The sequence below is a fragment of the Lissotriton helveticus genome, chromosome 5_1 (assembly GCF_964261635.1).
Source record: "Lissotriton helveticus chromosome 5_1, aLisHel1.1, whole genome shotgun sequence".
NCBI lineage: Eukaryota > Metazoa > Chordata > Amphibia > Caudata > Salamandridae > Lissotriton > Lissotriton helveticus.
In genome coordinates this window covers 2,062,077,174-2,062,100,204 of record NC_136065.1, presented here as the reverse complement: position 1 = coordinate 2,062,100,204, position 23,031 = coordinate 2,062,077,174, and the positions used below count along the sequence as shown (strand labels likewise).

The window sequence follows — 23,031 nt, the reverse complement described above, 5'->3', positions numbered from 1 at the left end:
TCGACTAGTTTTGGTGACAATTTTGAAAAGCCATGGTTATTTGTAATATCAATACATCTAAGTCACGTAAATACAACACATATTGCATTACAAATGCTATAGGTATCACATTTGCGAAAGTTATAACTATTGGCATTGTAAATGACAAAGCTATTCATTTCACTATTTTCATAACCAACACATAACTAAATAAAAAATGTGTCAGTTACAATACCAATAGCTCAAACTTTCCTAATGCGAGACCTATTACATTGCAAATGCTTGTTGAGTCTGGGGATTTGGTGATGGCATTCACCAGACCTTTGCGCAGTTCTACCCTTTTTTTTTTTAGAAACTACATGTCCCAAATAGCCAATACTAGATTTAGTAAACTCACACTTACTTAGATTGCCAACTATGCCTGCTTGCAGTAACATTTCCAACACTGTACACATTATTTGATCATATTCCTGTAAGTTTATTGGAATATATGACGTTACAATGAAAACAATTACAACACACGCCTTTATAACGTGGTTTTTGCATCACAACTACCATTACAATGCATGATTTAACAAAGCATGCCATTAAAACACATTTTTAGAAACTACCATTACAACGCATACCATTACAACGCATACCATTACAACACTTAATACTTTTACGGCAACAGTGGGGTAAGTGTTTGATAGTGTAGGAATAAAAATTACTATTCCCACTCCAGTGAATGCAACAGTAGGGTAAGTGCTGGATAGCATAGGGGTAAACATTACTATTCCCACTCCAGTGAGTGCATCAGTAGGGTAGGTTTTGGATAGTGTAGGGGTAAAAATACTATCCCCATGTACCCCAAAACCCATAGTCACCCTAAAAGTAGTAGTGTGGAGTAGTGTGGCTCACTGGTTAGAGGCGGCAGGCCTGAGAGCAGAAGTCAGCCCGGGACCAGGGTTCAATTCCCGACGCGGCAGGGTCGTGGACCTTGGTCAGCGGACTCGATAATTCTCGCTTCGGTGCTTACTCTAATCAGGGGTTCCACTCGGCAACTCTGGGCATTAGCTTGCCTAATCTCCACAACGGCCTCACCAATTCCGGGGATGCCTGGCTCCACCTTGGGGACTCCCAGCAAGGGACCATCTCACAGGGAAAGCCAGGACGGGTTCCCCAGAGTTATACAGCGCCGGGACGCCCCGTTGCTGGGGCAGCTGTGCGCTTTACAAGTATACTACATTTACATTTACATTTACAAAACTAAAACATCACCATTACTTATCTTATAATGCGTTGTAATGGCATGTGTTGTAATGGTATGCGTTGTAATGGTATGCGTTGTAGTGACAAGCATTGTAATGGCATGCGTTATAATGGCATGCATTGTAATGGCATGCGATGTAGAGGTAGCTGCGTTGGAACAGCTGTGTTGTAAAGGTAGTGCATTGTAATGACTGTGTTGTAATGGTTGTTTTCCGTTTATTGCCGCAATCAGTATGCCATCCTGAAATACGACAACCCTATCAACCCCTTTTAAAACTGACTCCATTATATATTGAAAAACAGAAGCTGCTGAAGCCACACCAAATAGCATATGCTGAAACTGAAATGTAACCACCAGGGAAATAAAAGCTGTAAGGTGCCTGCAAGACTGCTCGAACTCCACTTGAGGATAAGCAGAGGCTAAATCAATCTTGCTGAACACACTTCCCCCTGCATAACTTGTCAAAATGTCATCTATTCATCTATTCTAGGCAAAGGATGGGAATCCACCAAGATGGACTTGTTTAAGGTCCTCAAATCAATGCAGATCCTCAAATCACAGGTCTTCTTGCGGGCTATAACCAGAGGAGGTAGCCACAAGAACGATTCTACCGGCTCAATACCCCCTTCAATGCACATTTTCTCAAGCATATTGGCCATCTCTTCTCTGACGCTAAAAGGTACAGCCCAATTTGTGCTTGACAGGTACCACAATCTCATGAGCCTTAATTCTGTGTTGGAATTCCTTAATTCTACCTAGCTTCCCTTAAAAGTCTTATGGAAATGTATTGATCCAAATGCTCTTTGTTTCTGACTCCTGCTCTCTAATTAATGAAACACGAACTTCCTTGCCTGGCCTTAAGATCATGCCAAATAGACCTTGATGGTACCATCCCAGGGTCTTAAGTCCTTTCTTGGCAACATATACTTTCCCTACAATGACTTTCTATTTGAACTGCAACATGGTCTCAAATTAACCTAACAAATCTATCCGTTTCCCATCATATGACACTGGACATCTGTCTGGTGGCATTAATTCTTTGTTGTTCCAATTATCTTTGAACAAAGCATCAGTGACGATAGTCATCTTTGCACCAGACTCAACTAATAATTTTAAAACTTTGTCATCCACCCTGATATCAGTGTAGGGATCCCTGCAGTCAGATTCTTCTTGATCAGTTACCACTAGCACTAAATCTTTTGATATTTCTGTAGGGTGGAACATGTCTTCATCAAATTCAACCACTGCATTAACTTTGTTGTTTGTAGACTGCCACACTTTGGCAAAATGGTCTATTTTCCCACAACATTTACACACCACATTCTTTGTTGGACAAGGTTTACCCTTTGGTGAATGTTGAGGGTACCCACACCTAAAACATATGTTCTTTAGTTTGAAACAATTATTTTGATCCCGTTTCTGAAATTAATTCTTAGGAGATTCATACTTCCTCTTTTGATAAACAGATTTACTACCATGTTCATCTTTCATACCACCATCGGTAACCACATGCACCCTAGCACCTTCTTTGTTTACTACTTTTCTCAACACCTTGTGTGAAAGTTCAATCGTTTTGACAATTTAAATTGTCTACACTAATGATGGATTTTTATAAGTCAGTAATTTTTCCTGAATATTTTTGTCCCAACACCTGAGCACAATTTTCTCTCTTTGGTTAGTAAAATCCTCATATTCACAATCTGCTGCAAGTATTCATAATGCTACTACGTATGAATCTATTGATTCCTCCTAGTGCTGTTCTCTAGTAAAGAACTTATGCCTGTTAACAATTAAGCTAGGTTGAACATCAAACAGTTTTTCTAATTTCATTATTGCCATGTGATACTTTTCAAGTTCCTCTTCTTCATCCAATCCTTCATGGAAAGTGGTAGATGTTCATATACTGCTTGTCCTCGCAACCTAAATTATGTTCTAATAGAAACCTCTTTCTTTCCAGGCAATATCATTTCCCATCTATTGCCCCCATATATTTTGTGAAAGCACTGAACCAAGTCTTCCATTTGATAGGTGGCTCGCCCAGGGACTGTAAAAAGGGGGAGGTGCAGTTACAGATTGCATTTTGGTTATTCAAAACAAATAAAGACAAGAATGAAATTGAAATAATATGCATATACTTATTACTTCCGGCCAGCTGTTGATTGACAACAAGATATTCATAGATACTAAAAAACATTTCACAATACGTTCACTTTTGGTTTAGCCAAAAGCTGTGTGAGCACAAAAACAAGAAAATAAAAAATAAAAATAAAGTAACTCAATAAAGACCAACAAAGTAATTTTAGTGTGCGTGTCACTGTTGGCATTAAAACTGGAATTGACACGCTGGTGTAGTTGAGTGTACGTGTCACTCTAGTTTTGACATGTACATCTGAGACTACATGTGTGCGTGTCACAGCAGCAGTTGGGTTAAACATGCCAAATATAAATGCAGCTGTGATATATTTGCAACATGCAATAATGAATAATGATCAAGTTATACTTGTATCACAAAGCCAAATTTAGTAAATACAGTTGGCTTGCTTATCACCGATCACTGAAGAAAGCACATAACATGTATAAGGTGGCAAATACTTCACCCTGACCCAATATGGCCGCCTAGACGTCACAAAACATTGGATACCATTCGCTCTGTGTCCCTGTGTGTGTCTTTGCCCTCAGGAAACGATGTGCGCGTGTGAGCTTGTGATGAGCAAAATGACAAGCACCTTCACATGCAAGTTCTACCAGCATCAACGGTAAGTCTCCAACTAATAAATAAACATTGGTGATATAAATTATGGCACAGCACTATTGCTCATTCACACTTATTTTGTGCCTTCAGGACTGCTGTCAGACTCGCTCTTAAAATGAAATGTAATTACAGTGCCCTGAACGTAGTTTGGACAACCTCCGACACGGTTTGTGTCTGCACAGATACAAAGTTCTGAACGCTTAGGACCACTGTCAAACTCACCTGTAAAGCAAAATATAATTACAGTACAGTGAACGTAGTTCTGACAACCTCCGACACGGCTTGTGTCTGCACTGTCACAAAGTTCCGGTAATCAAGTTCCGGAATTTGTCTCTTAAAAATTGTCTAGCCATGGCGTGGTTCCTTTCCAAATAATCGTCGCCAAATTGTCATAGTGTGATCGTAGCCATAATGACAACCGATCGTCAAGAAGTTGTACTTTTATTTGTGGTCATTACAATACGGCACATTTTCATTGTTTGTGCTGGGTGCACTTTTTAGAAGGTGCACCCGGCGCAAACAAATAAAATGCGCCTTTTGTGTATTATGGCCCCAGTTGTCCCTGAGTTTTCTTGGGAAGATAATTCTGATGAAGCCTGCCTACATGATGTCTATTCCGCATTCCTCACCTCCAAGCAGTGGCGGCTCATCCACTAAGGTGGAGGAGCGTCGCCCCACTGCTTTTAAGCAGTGTTAATAAAGGAAAACTAAAATGATAATAACTCAATGTTATTATCATTTTTTTTCCCTGCTACAGCAGAATGGCAGCTTGGCGGGGTGGGGCTGCTCTGCTCTCAGAGCAGGGGAGGAGAAGTGGGCACTCTGTAAAGTGCCCTTCTCTGGCCGGCCAAACATTCACTGTGCATGTTCTCCACACAGGCTGTATTACAGCTTGGGTGGATTGCCATAGGAGCTCCAAGCCTGCATCACCTCACTATTATTTGCCATTGAAAGTAACTCTGGTACAAGGGGTAACTTTAATTTGTGAGGGATAGAGTAAAACACTTTCACTTTACTGTATCTTCTCCTCCCACAATACGTCGGATGTCGTAACACTGCCACAAAATGCCCTCCTTCCGCATGCATTTTTAAACTTTGGATTAAATGTTCTTCTTTGTCCGTCTGTGTGCAATATCTGACACTTGCAGTCAACTTCATCTGTATGTACAGACTTAGGAGAATGTAGGTGTAAGTGTAGAACTTGTAGGACTTGCTTGATATAGGGCACCTAATAAGATGCCCTTTGCATCCATAGACCTTCCAGGCAAGGGGCGCCACAGCTATGAGTAACAGACAAACCCTCAGGAACGGAAGGTTCCCAGCCTTGCACAGGACCCTAAACGAAGAATAATGCACTACAGGTAGCTTGAGACACTGCTTATTAGAAGTGCATTGGTGTCCTGAAGTTAGGTAACTTTCTGCCTTGATACCTGTTAGAAACCTCTAGCGAGCAAAGTGGTATGTAGTGCTTAACTAGAGGCTCAGCTTCTTCCCCCAAAAACTGGGTTGCCACTGCATGTCGAATCCAACATTATTAAGGTGCCTTAGAAGCCCTGCAGGTGATTGAAACACCCCAAGTCTGACATAACACCAATTAGATGTTTAGGGCCCAGTGTCAGCACAGAATTCATCCCCCACTACAGCAGCAAACAGTTGGACCAGTTGATCACAAGGTGCAACAAGTCTGTTGTCTAGTGGGGTGGTGGGGGAGTGGTGGCTAGGTCTAGGATCACCTTGCAATGCAGGAAGAGGAGCTAGCTGCACACAGCCCATATCATTTATGTGGATGGAAACTGCCATCATTCCCTGGGAGAAACTTATGAGGAAACTAACTGCATACCCTAAAGTGCAGTTGTAGGGAATACATAGTTTAATACACAACATAGGCTTTTTGGGTAAGGGGGAAGCTGGATTCACTCCTTCAGACCAGTTGCATAGACACTTCCTATGGACCTGAGGAAAGCTAATTACAGTGCCCTATGGCTGTGCCAGAGCAGTGAATGGATGAACAATAGTTACTTACCTGTAATCTGTGGTTCTCCAGTATTGGTGTCTTTCATAGATTCACATGCCTGAATCATTCCCCGTTGTCGGAGTGGGAGTCCCACGGTATATAAAAAAGCAATAATATGCTATAATAACATTGGAAAAAACCAGAAATTCCCAACCAGGAAGTAAAGTAGCCCAAGCTACAGTAGAAAAAACTTCCACACTCATGACTGTCCTAGTCATTTTGTATAGTCCAAACTACAGCCAATCAGGCGACAGCACCCACCAGAATGTTCTCCCCAGAGGCTCAGGCTGTCAGATTTTCTCGCAAGGAGTGATGGTAAACCAAAGTAGCCTGAGAGCCTCTGAGGGGAGGTGAGCAGGTTGCATGTGAATCTATGAAAGACACCAATACTGGAGAACCACAGATTACAGGTAAGTAACTATTGTTCTTCTCCAGTATTAGGGGTGTCTTTCATAGATTCACATGCCTGAATCAGAGTAGATAGCAGTACATATTTGTGCTTGGCAGACGCTACAGGTAGCTTAAGCTTGTCAACATTAACAGCACATAGCAATTCAATATGTAAATAAACATATCATTAAAAGCATACGCAACATAGAGACATAATAAGCGTCTGACAGCAGTAATAGGAGGTGGGAAACAGAGGCTCACCTTAGTTGAAAAGATTTCGAAGAACTCATCGACCCACTGAAGCATCGGCCTTGATGGCTGCATCCAAACAATAGTGTTTGGTGAAAGTATGGCGACTGGCCCAGGTTGCCGCTCTGCAGATGTGCTGAAGAGGGACTCCAGCGAATAAGGCCGTAGAGGAAGACACTGCCCTCGTAGAATGTGCTCTAGGAGCTGCTTGTAAAGGTCTCCTGCTTGTGCGTGGCAAAAGGCAATAGCTGCAGATATCCATCTTGCGATTGTTTGCTTGGAAACTGCCTGTCCTTTACGAATTACACCATAAGTGATGAATAGTTGATCAGATCTGCGCAATGTAGATGTTCTTTGTAAATAAAACTTCAGACATCTCTTAATGTCCAGAGTATGCAATGCCCTTTCCGCAGGTGTTTGTGGGTTAGGAAAGAATGTCTTTAAGATCACGGGTACGTTTAAATGAAAGTCCGAAGGAACCTTAGGAATGAATTTGGGATTAGTGCGGAGCACTACAGAGTCATTTGTAAATTGTAAGAAAGGATGCTGAACAGTGAACGCTTGGATATCACTGACTCTCCTAGAAGAAGTCAGGGCCAATAACAGTGAAACCTTCCATGTTAGAAATTTCAGATCTGCTCGATGGATAGGTCTGAATGGGTGGCGCATGAGTTGCACCAACACAACGTTGAGATGCCACGCTGGAGGTGGACGACATACCGGAGGGAACATTCTAAAAAGGCCTTTAAAGAATTGTTGTATAATTCTCGTAGAATAAAGAGAATTTTTCCCATCTTGTCGTTATCTCGAAATCGCTGCTAGGAATACCTTAAGGGTTGCATGAGACAATCCTGATCTCGCTAGATGGAGGAAAAAAGGCAGGATTTCTTCTGGTTTAGCTGAAAAAGGATGAATGCCAGCTGAGCGACACCAAACACAAAAGCGTTTCCATTTAAGACTGTACGTCTTTATGGTAGCAGGTGCTCTTGCCTTGGCCAGAACTTCCTTGCAGTCCGCAGGGATGTTCAGATGGGCGAACTCATGGTACTCAGGCGCCAGGCCGCTAATCTCAGTGACGTTGGATCTGGATGGTAAATCCGGCCATCTTGAATGGAGAGCAAGTCCGGAATTGGGGTCAACTGTATCGGTTTGCACTCTGACATGAGAAGGAGCTCGGTGAACCAGTACTGGCGAGGCCACCTGGGAGCAATGAGAATCAACCGACATGGTTCCTTCTTCATCTTCCGCAGGACTCTGGGAACTAGCGGTATTGGTGGAAAAGCGTAAGCATATATCAGAGACCAGACGATCGAAAATGCATTCCCCTGAGAGTCTTTGTGGGGATGCCATCTTGCAAAGAATCGGCATTTGCTGTTGGTCTTGGTTGCAAAGAGGTCTAGGTCTGGATGACCCCTTAGATGGAAGAGCCGATCCACAGTCTGCTGATGAAGTTCCCACTCGTGAGTGGACACTGTTGTCCTGCTGAGCGTGTCTGCCAGTGCATTCTCCGTTCCAGGAACATGAACCGCCTGGAGATTGATCTTGTGTCGTATTGACCATGTCCACAGCTCCTGGGCTTCCTGCGACAAGAGAGCTGATCTTGTCCCTCCTTGTTTGTTGACATAGTGCATGCTTGTAGTGTTGTCTGTGCGCACCAACACATAGGCCCCCTGGATGTTTGCACGAAATGCTTTGAGTGCAAGGAAGATGGCTCTCAGTTCTAACAGGTTGATGTGCCAACACCTTTGCTGAGGGCCCCACTTGCTGCTGAATGTCAGGCCCTGAAGATGAGCTCCCCAGCCTTCGAGGGATGCGTCCGTGGTGAGTGTAAAGTTCGGCGTATCCTGAAGGAATGCACAACCCTGCCGTAGATTTGTTCTTTGTGTCCACCAGCGGAGGGAATCCCGCATGCGAGGTGTAATCTGGATGAGATCCTCGAAGGTGCCGGAGACCTGTAGCTATTGTAGGCTGAGCTCCTCCTGAAGAGGCTTCATTCTGAGTCGGCAATTTGGTATTAGCGGAATGCACGACGATACCATCCCCAGAAAAGACTTGAACAGTCGGACTGAAACTGACTGTTTTGAAAGCAGAGACCGGGCCATATTCTGTATCTTGTCTTGCCTTTCATCCGAGACGAAGGCTTGGAGTAGCTGAGTGACTAAAGTTGCTCCCAGGAAAGCCCGTCTCTGTGATGGTATTAACTGGGATTTGCTGATGTTGATGGATAGGCCCAGAGACTGAAAGAGGTTTAGACTCTGTTGAAGATGGTAGTCTGTGTCTTCGTATGAACTGGCCTTGATAAGGCAGTCGTCTAAATATGGGAATATTTGTATCCCCTCCAGCCGGAGGTGAGCTGCTACTGGGGCCAGGACTTTTGTAAACAAAGGGAAGTACTGTGAATTGATAATCCCTGCCAGCCACTCTGAATCGCAGATACTTTCTGTGACGAGGTAAGATGGGGATGTGGAAATACGCATCTTGGAGATCCAAGGTGGCCATGTAGTCCCCTGCTGCGAAAAGATGCAATATTTCCTGTAGTGATAACATTCTGAATGTTAGTTTCTTCAGATATTTGTTTAGGGCACGGAGATCCAGAATCGGACGCTATTCTCTGGATTTCTTCTTTATTAGGAAAAATCTGGAGTAGAATCCTGTTCCCCTTGGTCACAATGTCCAGGACCCACCTGTCCGATGTTATCGATGACCATTTTAAGTAAAATTTTGATATTTGTCCTCCAACTTTTTCCTGAGAGTGGGGCAGTAGCGGTGGCAGGTGACAAGTCTCATTGACGTTTATCTTTTCCGCGGTAGGCCGGTTTCCCCCCTGTTCTGGGAATAATTATTTCTCAGTTGGCCGTAAGATTGATAGCGCTGTGTTTGGTAGCGATGATTTCCTTGTCTGTAGGAGGATTGCTGTGTGTATCCACCTCTGTTAGAGGACGATCCACGTCCTCTCGCTCCTCGAAAGGGCGGTTTACGAAATTGGAGGGTGCACAAGGATTTCGCTGTTTCTGTGTCCTTTTTTATTGTCTGTAAGGCTTCTTCTACTTGCGGGCCAAACAGAAAATCACCGTCATAAGGCATATCCAATCCTCTCAATTGAATTTCCTGACGGAATGACGCATATCGTAGCCAACCCTGTCTACATAAAACAGCAGCACCTGCTAATTGCCTGAAACCAGTGGAGGCAACGTCCACCGCCAAATCGATAATCTCAGATGAGATTTTTTCTCCTTCCTGTAAGATCTTTTGCGCTTCAGATCTAGCGGGCTCCGGAAGCTGGTCTATGTATGGCGCAATATCCGACCACATCTGCCGGTCATATCTGCCCAAGATGGCCAATGAATTAGCAGCCCAGACCGTGGTAGCTGCCATCGTTGAAACACGTTTTCCAATGGCGTCAAGGCGCCTACCATCTCTGTCCGGTGGGGCTGCAATTGGAGATGAGGGGTTCCGAGACCTCTTCTGAGCAGCTTGAACAATAACTGAATCCAGTTTTGGTTGCCCTATAAGGCACGCAGGTGATTTCGCCGGTGCCTTATATTTCTTGTCAATCCGTGGCAGGACCAGGGGTATGGAAGCTGGAGTATACATCACCTTAATACCCTCGTGCGATATAAAGTCTATAATAGGTATAGATTTGACTTGTTTTCTAGGCTGATCCTTAAAATCATAAAGGAAACATTCCTGCTCCGTATGTTCCATATCTATATGAAATCGCTTAGTAGCCCGTTCCATTAAAAGGTGAAAACCACCAACGTCTACTGGTGGTGAGTCTGAAGCAGCCGGAGGTGACAGAGAAGGAGTCTGCACCTGATATTCATCCCACTCGGACATGTCATCAACCTCTCCTTCTTCTCTTTGTTCTTCTTCGTCAGAAGACTGTTGTCCCTCTGGCTGATTAGACGGTGCCGGTGGAGGAGACCTTGGAGGTCTAAAGTCAGGTAAAGGCGCTTCCACCGCCGGAGTAGGAGGCTGAGAGCCTGTAGATTCAGATGGCGGAAACCGCCTGTAATAATCGTCAAGCATGCATTGGAGGTTGGTGAGCAATGCAATTGGCACCTGAGTGGCAGGAACATTTGTTACAGGGGACGTCAACCGCTCAGACGACTGTTGTTCCTCTAGGTCGTATTCCTGAAGCTTAATATTTAGTTCGGAAGGACTTGTAGCCGCACCAAATGTTTCCCCAATTACAGAATCCTCCTCACTGTCTTCGGAGTCAAGAAGCTTGTCTGGGAGCTGTAGGGGTACCCTTTGAGGTGAAATATGCAGTGGTGATGACGTCAATGCTGAACTACGCCTCTGAAGCAAAGATGATTTTTGCGTCTGAAAAACCGTAGATGGCGACCACACCTGCAAGGTAGTACAAGTGGATAGTTGCGGCGTCGACGGTGGGTCCGCTGCAGAACTCGTGGCACTGGATTTGGCCTTAGACGACGACGAACTCGTCGTCGACGGTGCGGTTATCGTCGTCGACAGTGATGATGCCGTTGATTTTGTTGTTGTCGTTGACAATGCCGGCTTCGTCGACGGTATGGACTTCTTCGACGGAATTGACGTCGTCGACGGAATTGGCTTTGTCGACGGAATTGACTTCTTGGCTTCGTCGACGGAATTGGCTTCGTCGACGGAATTGACTTCGTCAACGGAATTGACTTTGTCGACGATGGACCCTACGTCGTCGACGGAGCGGAACTCGTCGACGAGCCCGTCGACGGTAGCTTCCTCGTCGACGGTCGAGCCAGCGTCGACGATGATGTTGACGGAAATTTCTCCAGAGAAGCCGTCGACGAGGCGCCGACGATGGCAGAAGATGAAGATTCTGCCATCGACGAAAGAGGTCTAACAGTGACATAGACCATCGTAGGCGATGAAGATGCCGTCGACATGATCATCTGTGGCTTAGGAGATGAAAAAGTTACCGTCGATGTAGATGTAGCGTCGACGGAGATCTTCGACGACGACGGAGTCGTCAACGACAGGGGCTGAATCTGAGGTACAATCTTCTCAGATGTCTGCGGTAACTTCTTGGTGGAACTTCTCGGGGGCGTAGATGGACCACCTTTTTCCTTAACAGGGGGAGTAGTCTTGGAGGAGGAAGGCCTCTCAGACCCCTTAGATGGAAGTTGTTTTTTAGCAACTTTTGCCCCAGGAGAAGTTAACACCTCAGTAGCAGCTCTCTTCCTAGAGCCTGTAGTAGAACCAGAAGCAATACTGCCTACCTCAGAGGCAGGATAATCCGAATCCTTAAGCTTGTGTAGCCACAAAAGCAGGCGGCCCTCTCTGTCTCTGAGGGTCCTCTGAGGGAAGGTTCTACAGATCTTGCAGTTCTTTACTTGATGTTCAGGATAAAGGCAATAAATGCACTTTTTGTGGGGATCTTCTTTAAAAAGCCGGAGCTTCCCACAAGATTCGCAAGGTCTGAATAAAGATTTCTTGGAAGACATAATGAAGAAACACTAGATTCCAGAAGGAAAATAGAGAAGAACTGAGCAGAGCTCAGGGAGACTCCCTTCACACGACGTGCGGTAGAAAATCTGATAGCCTGAGCCTCTGGGGAGAACATTCTGGTGGGTGCTGTCGCCTGATTGACTGTAGTTTGGACTATACAAAATGACTAGAGCAGTCATGAGTGTGGAAGTTTTTTCTACTGTAGCTTGGGCTACTTTACTTCCTGGTTGGGAATTTCTGGTTTTTTCCAATGTTATTATAGCATATTATTGCTTTTTTATATACCGTGGGACTCCCACTCCGACGACGGGGAATGATTCAGGCATGTGAATCTATGAAAGACACCCCTAATACTGGAGAACCCTTTGTTCTGTCAGCACTGTTACTTTAAGTGGCTGGCACACAGAGTGTCAGGGCATCGTGATAACTTGCACATCATGAGCAAAATTGGAAGGTCAGAAGCATTACTGTGTGATAGCATCATCTGGAAGCTTTAATTACTGACTCACATTTCTTTTCTCTTTGCCTTTTTGAAGTGTCTGTGGCTGTGTTAGTAAGGTGAAGGTCAAAATAAAAGGAATGGGTTTCATTTCATTTCAAGGTTCATTCAGTCTTTCGCTGATGAACCTTGATAGTGGCTTGAGAAGCAAGAGTGAGTTAACTTCTATTTCAATATTTAACTAACAGTGTAACTCATTTAGTCACACAATAACACCAAGACTACTAAGAAGGTTAATTTAGTTTATTACAAACTCAAGAACAAGCTGATATAAATTTATCTCAGACGCATATTGCAGACATTTAAAATCACCAAGTGCGAATCTCCTAAGGAAATTCAAGGTAAACAATATGAAGCATACTAAAAATTTGGTTGCCACAATTCAGAAAACAAGTCACAGGTAAACCAAAGAAATCTAAATTTTCCTACCCTACACTATACTGAAAAATGGAAATCCTAATTAGTTAGGGGGACAAAGAAATGTGTCAGCATAGTGGAGATTTCAGTACAAGTACTCTAACTATTAAGAATGTATAGCATAAAGCTACACAGTGAGAAGAAAAGAAGTCTGCACCTCGTGAAATCCTAAGGGTCTCTGCTCTCTTACTAACATCGCAACACCAATTAACACACAAAGGGCCTCATTTATGAGAAATGCCGCATCGCTGCATGAAAGCAGCGATACGTCACTTCTCAGTGCGCACTCCTTGCGACATACCTGATGCGTCATATTTACTGTATGACGCATCATGTCGCAAGGTGTTACAGATACGTCAGTATTTCTGACGTATCTGTATGGCGCAAAAGTGACGCATTGCTGGAGTGTGTCACAAAAGTGACTCAACCCCAGCAATGTGTCCTTTCCCATGGGGCAAGCCCCTTGTGAAAGGGCTTGCATCCGTCTTACGCCTGCTGTGAGGCAGGCGTAAGATTTTGACGCATTTTAGTCCTAGAAGTGGCGCAGTGAAATCTGGCAAATTTCACTGCGTCACTTCTATGACCCTTTCTTGCGTGGGAACACCCCCCCTGCATACATTATACCTGGCGCAGGTATAATGTAGCGCAGGGGTTTACAAAGTAACGCATCTACCTAGATGCGTCACTTGGTAAATGTGGCGCAACAAGGCACATTTTTTACACTGCTGGTGCGTCACAAAAAGTGACGCACCAGTGGTGCAAAAGTGACACAAGGACTCATAAATGAGCCCCAAAGTATTCAAGGTAACCAACGTCAACATCTCCAGTACATTTCCAGCTTCCACTGTAGCAATTCGAAACTTGCGACTCCTCTCCCAAACCTTCAAATTGGAACATTTGATCGGGATTGGGCGTTCCCTTCTGAGCCCTGAAAACCTGTCTCCAACTTCGATAGCACATCTTCTTCTTGCCAAGAGTCTCCTGTGGCACCTTACTATTGCTAAAATACAGAATGCCCTTTCACTAACCAATGAAGCCTTCAGTCTGCACCTGCAGAGGAAGAGAAACATGCTAGCAAGCAATTTTAACAATAACAATTTATACATCGAGATCCCAAAGCTTAAGCTGTTAAGTTAGAACAACATTAATGTGCACCCGATCTTTGAATATATGCGCATGTGTGGGCACAAAATAAATGCAGTAACATGAGTACTTTTAGAATAAACAATCATTGTTACATGTGAAATAGATGTTAACCAATTGCTAATCATAAAACATTTGTGTAACTATAGCTGAGCATAGGAAACGTTAGCATTAGTATGCACACATTATACAATTTCTTCATGTTATTATGGAACACTTCAGAAAATACATTTGAACTCCATTATTCATTAACATTATTAGATCACACTGACTATACAGGGTGCTCACTAAACCCAATCACTATAAATCCATGGGGCCTCATTTATGAAAAGTGACGCATCGCTGCGTGAAAACAGCGATGCGTCACTTTTCTCTGCGCTCTCCCTGCGACATGATTGATGCGTCATATTTATAATATGACGCATCATGTCACAAGGAGTTACAGATACGTCAGTATTTCTGACGTATATATAGGCGCAAAAGTGATGCATTGCTGGGGTGTGTCACAAAAGTGACGCAACTCCAGCAATGCTTCCTTTCACATGGGGAAAGCCCCATGTGAAAGGGCTTGCGTCAGTCTTACGCCTGCTGTGAGGCAGGCGCAAGATTTTGACGCAACAGCATCCTAAAAGTGACGCAGTGAAATCTCATAGATTTCACTGCGTCACTATTACGAGGCTTTTTGCGGGTGAACGCCCCCTCTGCATACATTATACCTGACGCAGGTATAATGTAGCGCAGGGGTTTACAAAGTGACGCATCTGCTTAGATGCGTCACTTTGTAAATAGTGCGCCTCAGGAGGCATGTTTTACGCCACCGATGCGTCACAAAAAGTGACGCATCGGAAGCGCAAAACTCACGCAAGGCCTCATAAATGAGGCCCATGACGTATAAGGGTAGAGCCAATTTTATGCTGCTCCATGTGCATGCTGAGATTTTTGTCTATTCATGTTAAGAAAGTTCTACTAGTGATAAAATGTCAAAGTGTCATACAAACACACGAGGGAACAAACTGTCACACTTATCCACACTGAAAACATTTAAGTGCCACCCATAAGTCTGAAGACCGGGCAGCTGTACCATTCAGCTGTGGGGGGCAGCCACCTCGGAGCCCGAGGGACTCACTACCATTTCAAGCCGCAATTCACAGCAAACTGCATTCAAAACATTCTAGCAGAAAAACATTGAATACTCTCAGAAATATTTGCAATCAGTAACATTGTATTTGCCGCACTTGTGAACAGTGGGTGTTTGAATTGAAGTCGATAGCTTGATTTGTAAAGCTCTGCCTTTAAATATATCAGCTAGCCAGGGTGGTAGTGAATCTTTAAATAGCCAAAATGCGAAAAAGGCCAGCTCGGAATAATTTTTCAGCCACAGAAATCGACTGAGTCTGGCGAGCTGTTGTCTTTAACACATTTCAGATCTGAAACCAGTTCCAACAAGACCAAATCCAGCTATCCAAAACATGAAAAATTTTCATGACCAAATCTCCACTCTGCAGGGATCTGGGAGGAATGAAAATTTGCACAAATAGAACAGGTAATGTGTAACACTTGGCAAGCCTGCTTCTTTGGCACACTAAGCAGATATTTTTGTAGTGGGTGGCAACAAATGTTAGGGTATTTAAAATATCTGTGTGCCTTGTGACTTTGTTGATCACGTCTCAGGTAAAGCAGTTTGAACACACTGATCCACCGAATTTGCACCTAGTGCTAACCTGTCCCTCATCGAACTTACTGTATTTAGGCACTGGTGGGAACCCCTCTACAAAAGTGAATGCTTTTTCTGTAAGTACCCTTGGGTTTGGTGGGAGGTCATGTTTGCTTTTGTGAGCTCTTTGGCATCATCTGCTTGCAGAATGCACTTAGGCTGGGAAACTGATTGTAATTTACAACGGCAGCAATGACAGTCTATCCCCCAAGTCTTCCATAGATGGTGCTTTGCACTTGGACCCAGCTCCCAATGGACTCAAAAGGCAATGAACCAAAGGAGAACATAAATCTCTTTCTCGTACAAATGTCAAATGCATATCAAACATAACATGCACTTTGTGCAGGGAGAACACCACACTATTGGTGCAGTGTTACATACACCGCTCAGAGAACATAGAGGGTGGACAGGACCATTACATCAACACACTTAGAAAGAAAAGGAGGACTTGACACCGCAGTCCCGCCTGAAGAAACATCTAAACAGTGCAGGTGCAGTTTATATGTTTAATAGGAAGGGAATTTCTCTATCCTTAGTTAATTATCCTAGGTGCAAAACCACTTTTAAGTTTTAAGTCTAAATATATTTGGATGAGGTGGCCTCCCCCACATAATGTGGCATGCTTCATCATTGGCCACCTCATCCTACCCTGGTATGAGATAAGGTGACAAATGACTCAACCTCAATTAATGAGGGAGTTCTTAAGATATATTGGTTACCTGGATAAGGCAAGGATCAAGTTCCAAGTGAAAAATACCTTTAGGTATACCACAGGGTTATTTTTTATTAGTTGGTACGTTAGGTATGATTAACATAACATCAAGAGATCACTGGGTGTTTCGGGGTACAATGCCCCTTCCATCCATAAATGTGCCAACATGTTTCTGCCCAATTCAAGTGGTGGATATCTGGTCAGGGGCATACCTCAGGTCCCTCAGAGGATCTCTATCTCAAATCTTCTTAGTGTGTTTTAAAAGAGGAAAGACTGGTAGTTTCTACCTTCCCTTGTTTCACATTGCCTCTCTATTCTGGGTTATATTTACCTTCATGGTCTGGTGGGGGTGGCCTCTCCTGTAGTCACACATACATCAAGGAGACATGCTCAGCTTTGTTATCTCTTCGTCCGCTCTTCCCAGCCAACCTTGATCAGGGATCCTGATGTCCTTAAAGATCCATCTCACATTGCACAATATTTGCAGACCATTATAAGCTCCTGTGAAAAGCTTGGACGTACCCCAAGGCAGGGCGTGATAGTTTCACCTTAGAGGACCTAATGTGTCCCGACATTTGATAAAGGTCAGTCAAGGACTTGACGCTCCCTTGAATGGAGATTAGATAATAGAGGTGCTTGTCTCATTCCCATGGGGAAGAAGCCTGGTCCTAATTTGCTTTGGTCTAGGTCTTCAAAAACTATGCATCACATCTGACTGCTCCACTGTTGGCACTGTCTGAGGAGGCCTATCACCTTGGATCTCTATTCCAAGACTTGAGAGGTGGTATTATCACAGTGATCTGGAAACCCGGGAAAGCCGCACCCTTCAGGCAGATTTCTTCGATAAACTTAGAGACCAAATTATAAGCCAACAGACTAGACAGTGTGATATGCAAGTTAATTGTCCTACAGCCAATATGGGTTCATGCCTGGGCGTAATACACGTCACTGCCTTAGAAGATTCTCTAATGCCGTGGCAGGTTCAAAGCCCACCTGGGAATGTAGAGGCCTGGCATTATTTGTCTTTGAGAAAGCCTTGGACTCGGTCCTTTTATGATGTGCATACTTGAACGCATGAACTTCGGTCCCCTCTTCCGGAGGCACATCCCGGTCCTTTATACTGACCCGTGTGCGTATGGGAGGGTTAACTGAGTTATGTCTCTGTCCTTTACAATTGAAGTGGAACTAGGCAGGGTTGGCCTGTTGCCCTCTGACTGAATGAGTGTGCAGAGATACACAGCTTTGGGAGTTCCGTTGAGCGACCATCAGGGAAGAGAGAATATCTTTCTATGCTGACAATGTGATACTTTACATATGCAACCTACGGACTTCTTGGCCTACATTGACGCAAAAGCTGGAAATTTATGGGGATGCGTCAGGACTGACTGTCAACTGGAATACATCCTTGTATATGGCAGTTACGGGAGATCATGCACATATTAAGCTACTGAATAAGCTTAAAAGGGCCACAGACCACTTTAATGTAGAGGAATTTATATAGCGCAAATCACCAAGCGGTTTCTAAGCGCTTGCTTAGGGAACCCGTCCTGGTATTCCCCTGTGAGATAACCCCGGCAGGGTATCCGCAAGGTGAAAGCCAGGCATCCCGCCGCGAGGGGCCGTTGTGGAGATTAAGCAAGCTATTGCCCAGAGTCGCAGAGTGTGAACCCGTGAATCGAGTAGGCACCGGAGCAAGAATTGTCGAGTCCATGGACATTTTAGGACTCAAGACCCCGCCGAGCCGGGAATTGAACCCTGTTCCCGGGCTGACCTCTGCTTCCAGGTCTGCCTCCTCTAACCAGTGAGCCACACTTCTCCACGGCCTGGGCATATACATTAGTCTACATCCACAGAAGGCATGGGAGTTGAATATCACACCGCTGGTTTCTGGGGTCAAATGTGATATGGAACCTTACATTTCTCCCTCAGCATGGCTGGCAGGGGAGCTTTGTTTAAAATGATTACCTTTCCCCTCATTCTATGTTCATCAAAACTTCCTCTGAAGTCCCAAGGTCCTTTTTTGACTTCATGCAGTCGGAAATTATGGGATTTTTGTGAGCTGGTGAACAGCCATGTATTGCCTTTCGGAGGAGGGTTTTGTTCCCTTACGATGGAGGGCTCTGGGTAGCAGACACTAAATGATACTACTGGGCTAGCCAGATACTGTCGATTAATGACTATTAGTTGAGTGGCAGGACCGGTGTATATCTCTGGAGGTATTCCTTCTTGAAACATATGGCGTGCTTGGTTTGTTATGTACCGCATGTCGGTGGGATTGGCTTCCCCGGGCCATGGTGACACTACTGGTGTCACCATGGCCAGGTGCTAGTGCTTGTGCGGGTATCAAGCACTGTGGTGGATTAAGTGAAGGGGGGTACTGCTTAGACCACGATCCACGATCCACGATGTGGCATGGCACTTAGCTTAACTAAGATATTATAATGCGACCTTGTGTCATGTATGTTGTTGTTTATCTGTGTTGATAAAAAAAGCAATAAAACAGAGATTTAAAAAAAATGCTAACAAAAATACAAATGAAGCAGGAAAAAGTGTTTTGACATATGCAAATGTCACAACCACAAACAATCTACTGAGTGGTCCTCAATGTGGCTCTGATCACAATAAGAAACTGCGCTCACAAAGGGCAGTACAGATTGCTAGGTAGAATGATGAAGACGTAAGCTGTGCTCTTACTGGCTGGGCCACACAGAACTCAAGGGAGACATCAGGCGAGTGCTGAGGGAATGGGCCAGGTAGGCTGCAGGCCTCTACCGCTAACCTCCTGTCCCAAGAGTGGAAACAATCATATGTCCCTGGTTAGGAACATTACTGTCCATATACCCATTGTCAGGTATTTTACTGTGCATATTATCTGAGAATATTTACCTTACTGCCAATATCACTGAGGCCTGATATTTTATTGCCCATATCACCCCGCTAATTACTTTTCTGCCTGTGTTACCCGGGCCAGGTATTTTACTGCCCAAACCATCTTGCTTTGGTACTTCACTGCTGATGTCTGTCAATGAGGTACGGCTGTTACCACTGAAGCATGGCACTTTACAGCTCAGACTATGAGAGTAAAGGCTGATATCTTTGAGTTACATGATAATTCAAACTTCTTACTAGGGCCATCAAAATAGTGTTGCTGAGAGATATGACAGAAAGGCGTCTTGATTGTACCCATGCTATCATGAGGTATCACACTACGACTATCGGGCCCACCACACTAGTGCTGCCAAGAGATATTGTGAAAAGTGCCTATTTTTGCGTGGTCACCCAATTTTTATGGACTGATGCTTCTGTTTTCTTGACTCTGTGCACTGGGACACTGTTAACCAGGCCACAGTTCAGGGGCACTAACCACTAATACATGAAAAAATTGGCCTATTCCCTAATTGGTGTTTTTAACTTTCCTACAAGGATAGTATATGGAGCCTAAAGTGCACACATATCATGGAAATTTACATTTCACCAATTGACTACAGCACTGCGTTGGGATCCACTAGTGTGACAAGGCAACCATGACTCGAGGCCTACCACTCTAGCCTGGCTGCTGCAGTTTTAAATTTGCAACTCAACTTGTCAAAATAAGCCCTTTTGACAGGAGATAACCTTCCATTTGAATATTTATAAGTCTTCCCAGAGTAGGCCTTGTAGCCCAAAGGGCCTGGAGTATAGTATTGAAATACAGGACATGCAGAAATGTAAAGTTAACATGCCCTTACAGTGGTTAGCCTGAAAAGCTATTTTCACTGTAGGAAGGCTGGCTGGCCCATAGAGAAAACCTGGGAAGAAATATTAAATATTTAATCTGCTATCTCAGGCTAGGGACCAGATGAAAACATAATTCAAGGACGTGTTTTTAATATTTATTAAATGCCCATCAGTGAATCTAGATTTGAATAAATATTATTCAAAAATGACTTTTAGAAAGTTACTTTTTCATTGCATGGAGCTTCTGGAGGATAATTTGAATCAGCCGCCAACTGTTACTCAACTGGTAAATGGCCCTGATGAAGAGTGTAAACTATTGCCACAGCAGAGACAATAGCCTGAGTATGGGAAGGTGTTTTGTTTCTCTGGCAGGAAATCAGTTGGGCAATGCCTAGGAATTTACTTCACTTCAAATAATCCTCTCCTATCACAATAGAGGGCAGATAACACATGTGCAGACCTTTCTTTTATTCTGACGTGCACAAAAATTGGTGGGAGAAAGCTGCCCCAATAATTGATACAAAAGGGGATGATGGACAGAGCATTGAAGCAAATCAAACACTCACCCCCAGTCAACTGATCTGGGTTTAATCCATCACCATTCTTTAGCTCACTCTGCCATTCCAGTTAAGACTGGGCCATTTGAAAATCAGTCTGACCCTGTGCATCATGGGAACAGTCCAGCCCAAACTGCCAAGCCATGTCTTCCCTGGACCGGAAACAAGCATCCTGGGACCGGTTTCGGATTCATAATCCTCATCAGCCAGGCTATCTTGAATACAGTGGCAAAGTGAGCAAGGGACTCGCGTCTGAGCATACCCTGCCAACTTAGGGCAAACAAAGCGATACAAAAGGGGATGATGGACGGAGCGTTTGAGCAAATCAAACACTTACCCCCAGTCAACTGATCTGGGTTTAATCCATCACCATTCTTTAGCTCACGCTGCCACCCCAGTTCAGACATGGCCATATGCAAATCAGTCTGACCCTGTGCCTCATGGGAGCAGTCCAGCCCGAACTGCCAAGCCATGTCTTCCCTGGACCGGAAACAAGCATCCTGGGACCGGTTTCGGATTCATAATCCTCATCATCCAGGCTGTCTTGAATCCAGTGGCAAAGTGAGCAAGGGACTCACGTCTGAGCATGCCCTGCCAACTTATGGCGAACAAAGCGGTACAAAAGAGGGTGGTGATGGACAAAGCATCTGAACCAATCAAACACTTACATCCAGTCAACATATCTGGGTTTAATCCATCACCGTTCTTTAGCCCATTCTGCCATCCCAGATCAGACATGGCCATATGCAAATCAGTCTGACCCTGTGCCTCATGGGAACAGTCCAGCCTGAACTGCCAAGCCATGTCTTCCCTGGACCGGAAACAAGCATCCTGGGACCTGATTGAACCCAGATTTGTTGACTGGGTGGGAGTGTTTGATTCGTTCAGATACTCCGTCCATCACCACCCTCTTTTGTACCGCTTTGTTTGCCATAAGTTGGCAGGGTATGGTCAGACGTGAGTCCCTTGCTCACTTTGCCACTGGATTCAAGCAAGCCTGGCTGAAGACGGCTGAAATGCCAGAAACCGGTCCTAGGATGCTTGTTTCCGGTCCAGGGAAGGCATGGCTTGGCAGTTCGGGATGGACTGTTCCCATGAGGCACAGGGTCAGACTGATTTGCATATGGCCATGTCTGATCCGGGATGGCAGAGTGGGCTAAAGAACGGTGATGGATTAAACCCAGATCTGTTGACTGGGTGTGAGTGTTTGATTGGTTCAGATGCTCCGTCCAATACCACCCTCTTTTGTACCGCTTTGTTCACCATAAGTTGGTAGGGTATGCTCAGACCTGAGGCCCTTGCTCACTTTGCCACTGGATTCAAGCAAGCCTGGCTGAAATGCCGGAAACCGGTCCTAGGAAGCTTGTTTCCGGTCCAAGGAAGGTATGGCTTGGCAGTTCAACCTGGACAAACTTTCTGTTTTAGTCATTAAGGTTTCTTGATTTTTCTAAATTAGTTGTGGGATTTTTATTATGTTGTATTTTGATGACTTAAAGATTTTGCTGCTGCTAAATACTGCAGACATTTCCCTAATTTTACCTGTCTGGCCTATGACATAGCTACCAGCAAGTGGAGCCAAGGTTTAAATTATTGAAACTGTTTTTACATTAACATAGTTTTGACCTTGTATCCTTGTGGTGGACTACCATCCATCCAATTAATAATACACTTTCTTAACAGCTAGTGATGGGGTTTTTAAATCTGAAGGTGAAGCAAAGTAATTCCAGTTGTTTATTTAAAAAAAAGAAGTTTCTCTAAGAATCATTCATTCTCTAATGCTTTCAATTTCCCAAAATGTACTTCCCCGAATATTTGTAAACTTTTCAGATCCTGGATATGATAAATTGAAGATGGGGCTGATCTATCATTACTGTCAAAATAAGAAAATATTTTCTGAAAACTTCTAGGATGGTTAAGTGGAGGGGTCTGACAATTCTGCAACTGTGTAAAATAGTATGCTTCCCTTGGGCTGTTTCATTGCTGAATCTAGTGGTGTCCATAATGATGGAAACAGACCCGCTCCTGATGATTCCCTGCATCGAGATATGGATCTTCATCGAGCAATAAATTGGGGAAAAAGTCGTAACACCGCGGTGTCTGTCACACATGTTCCGACATCGCAAGCGTAACCATGCTTGCATTAACCACGCATATGCCTTAACCATTCATATGTGTGGTTAAGGCT

The 23,031-nt window shown here is 44.3% G+C and overlaps 1 protein-coding gene across 1 annotated transcript in view; it reads right to left on the bottom strand.

Moving 5' to 3' along the window:
• Positions 1-12,814: 12,814 nt before the first annotated feature.
• Positions 12,815-23,031, bottom strand: part of LOC144756290 (uncharacterized) — a 221,676-nt gene continuing 211,459 nt past the window's right edge. Inside the window, exon 7 of the transcript XR_013595116.1 lies at positions 12,815-14,053. The gene's annotated coding sequence lies outside the window, so the exon portion shown is untranslated. The remainder of the gene's footprint in view (positions 14,054-23,031) is intronic.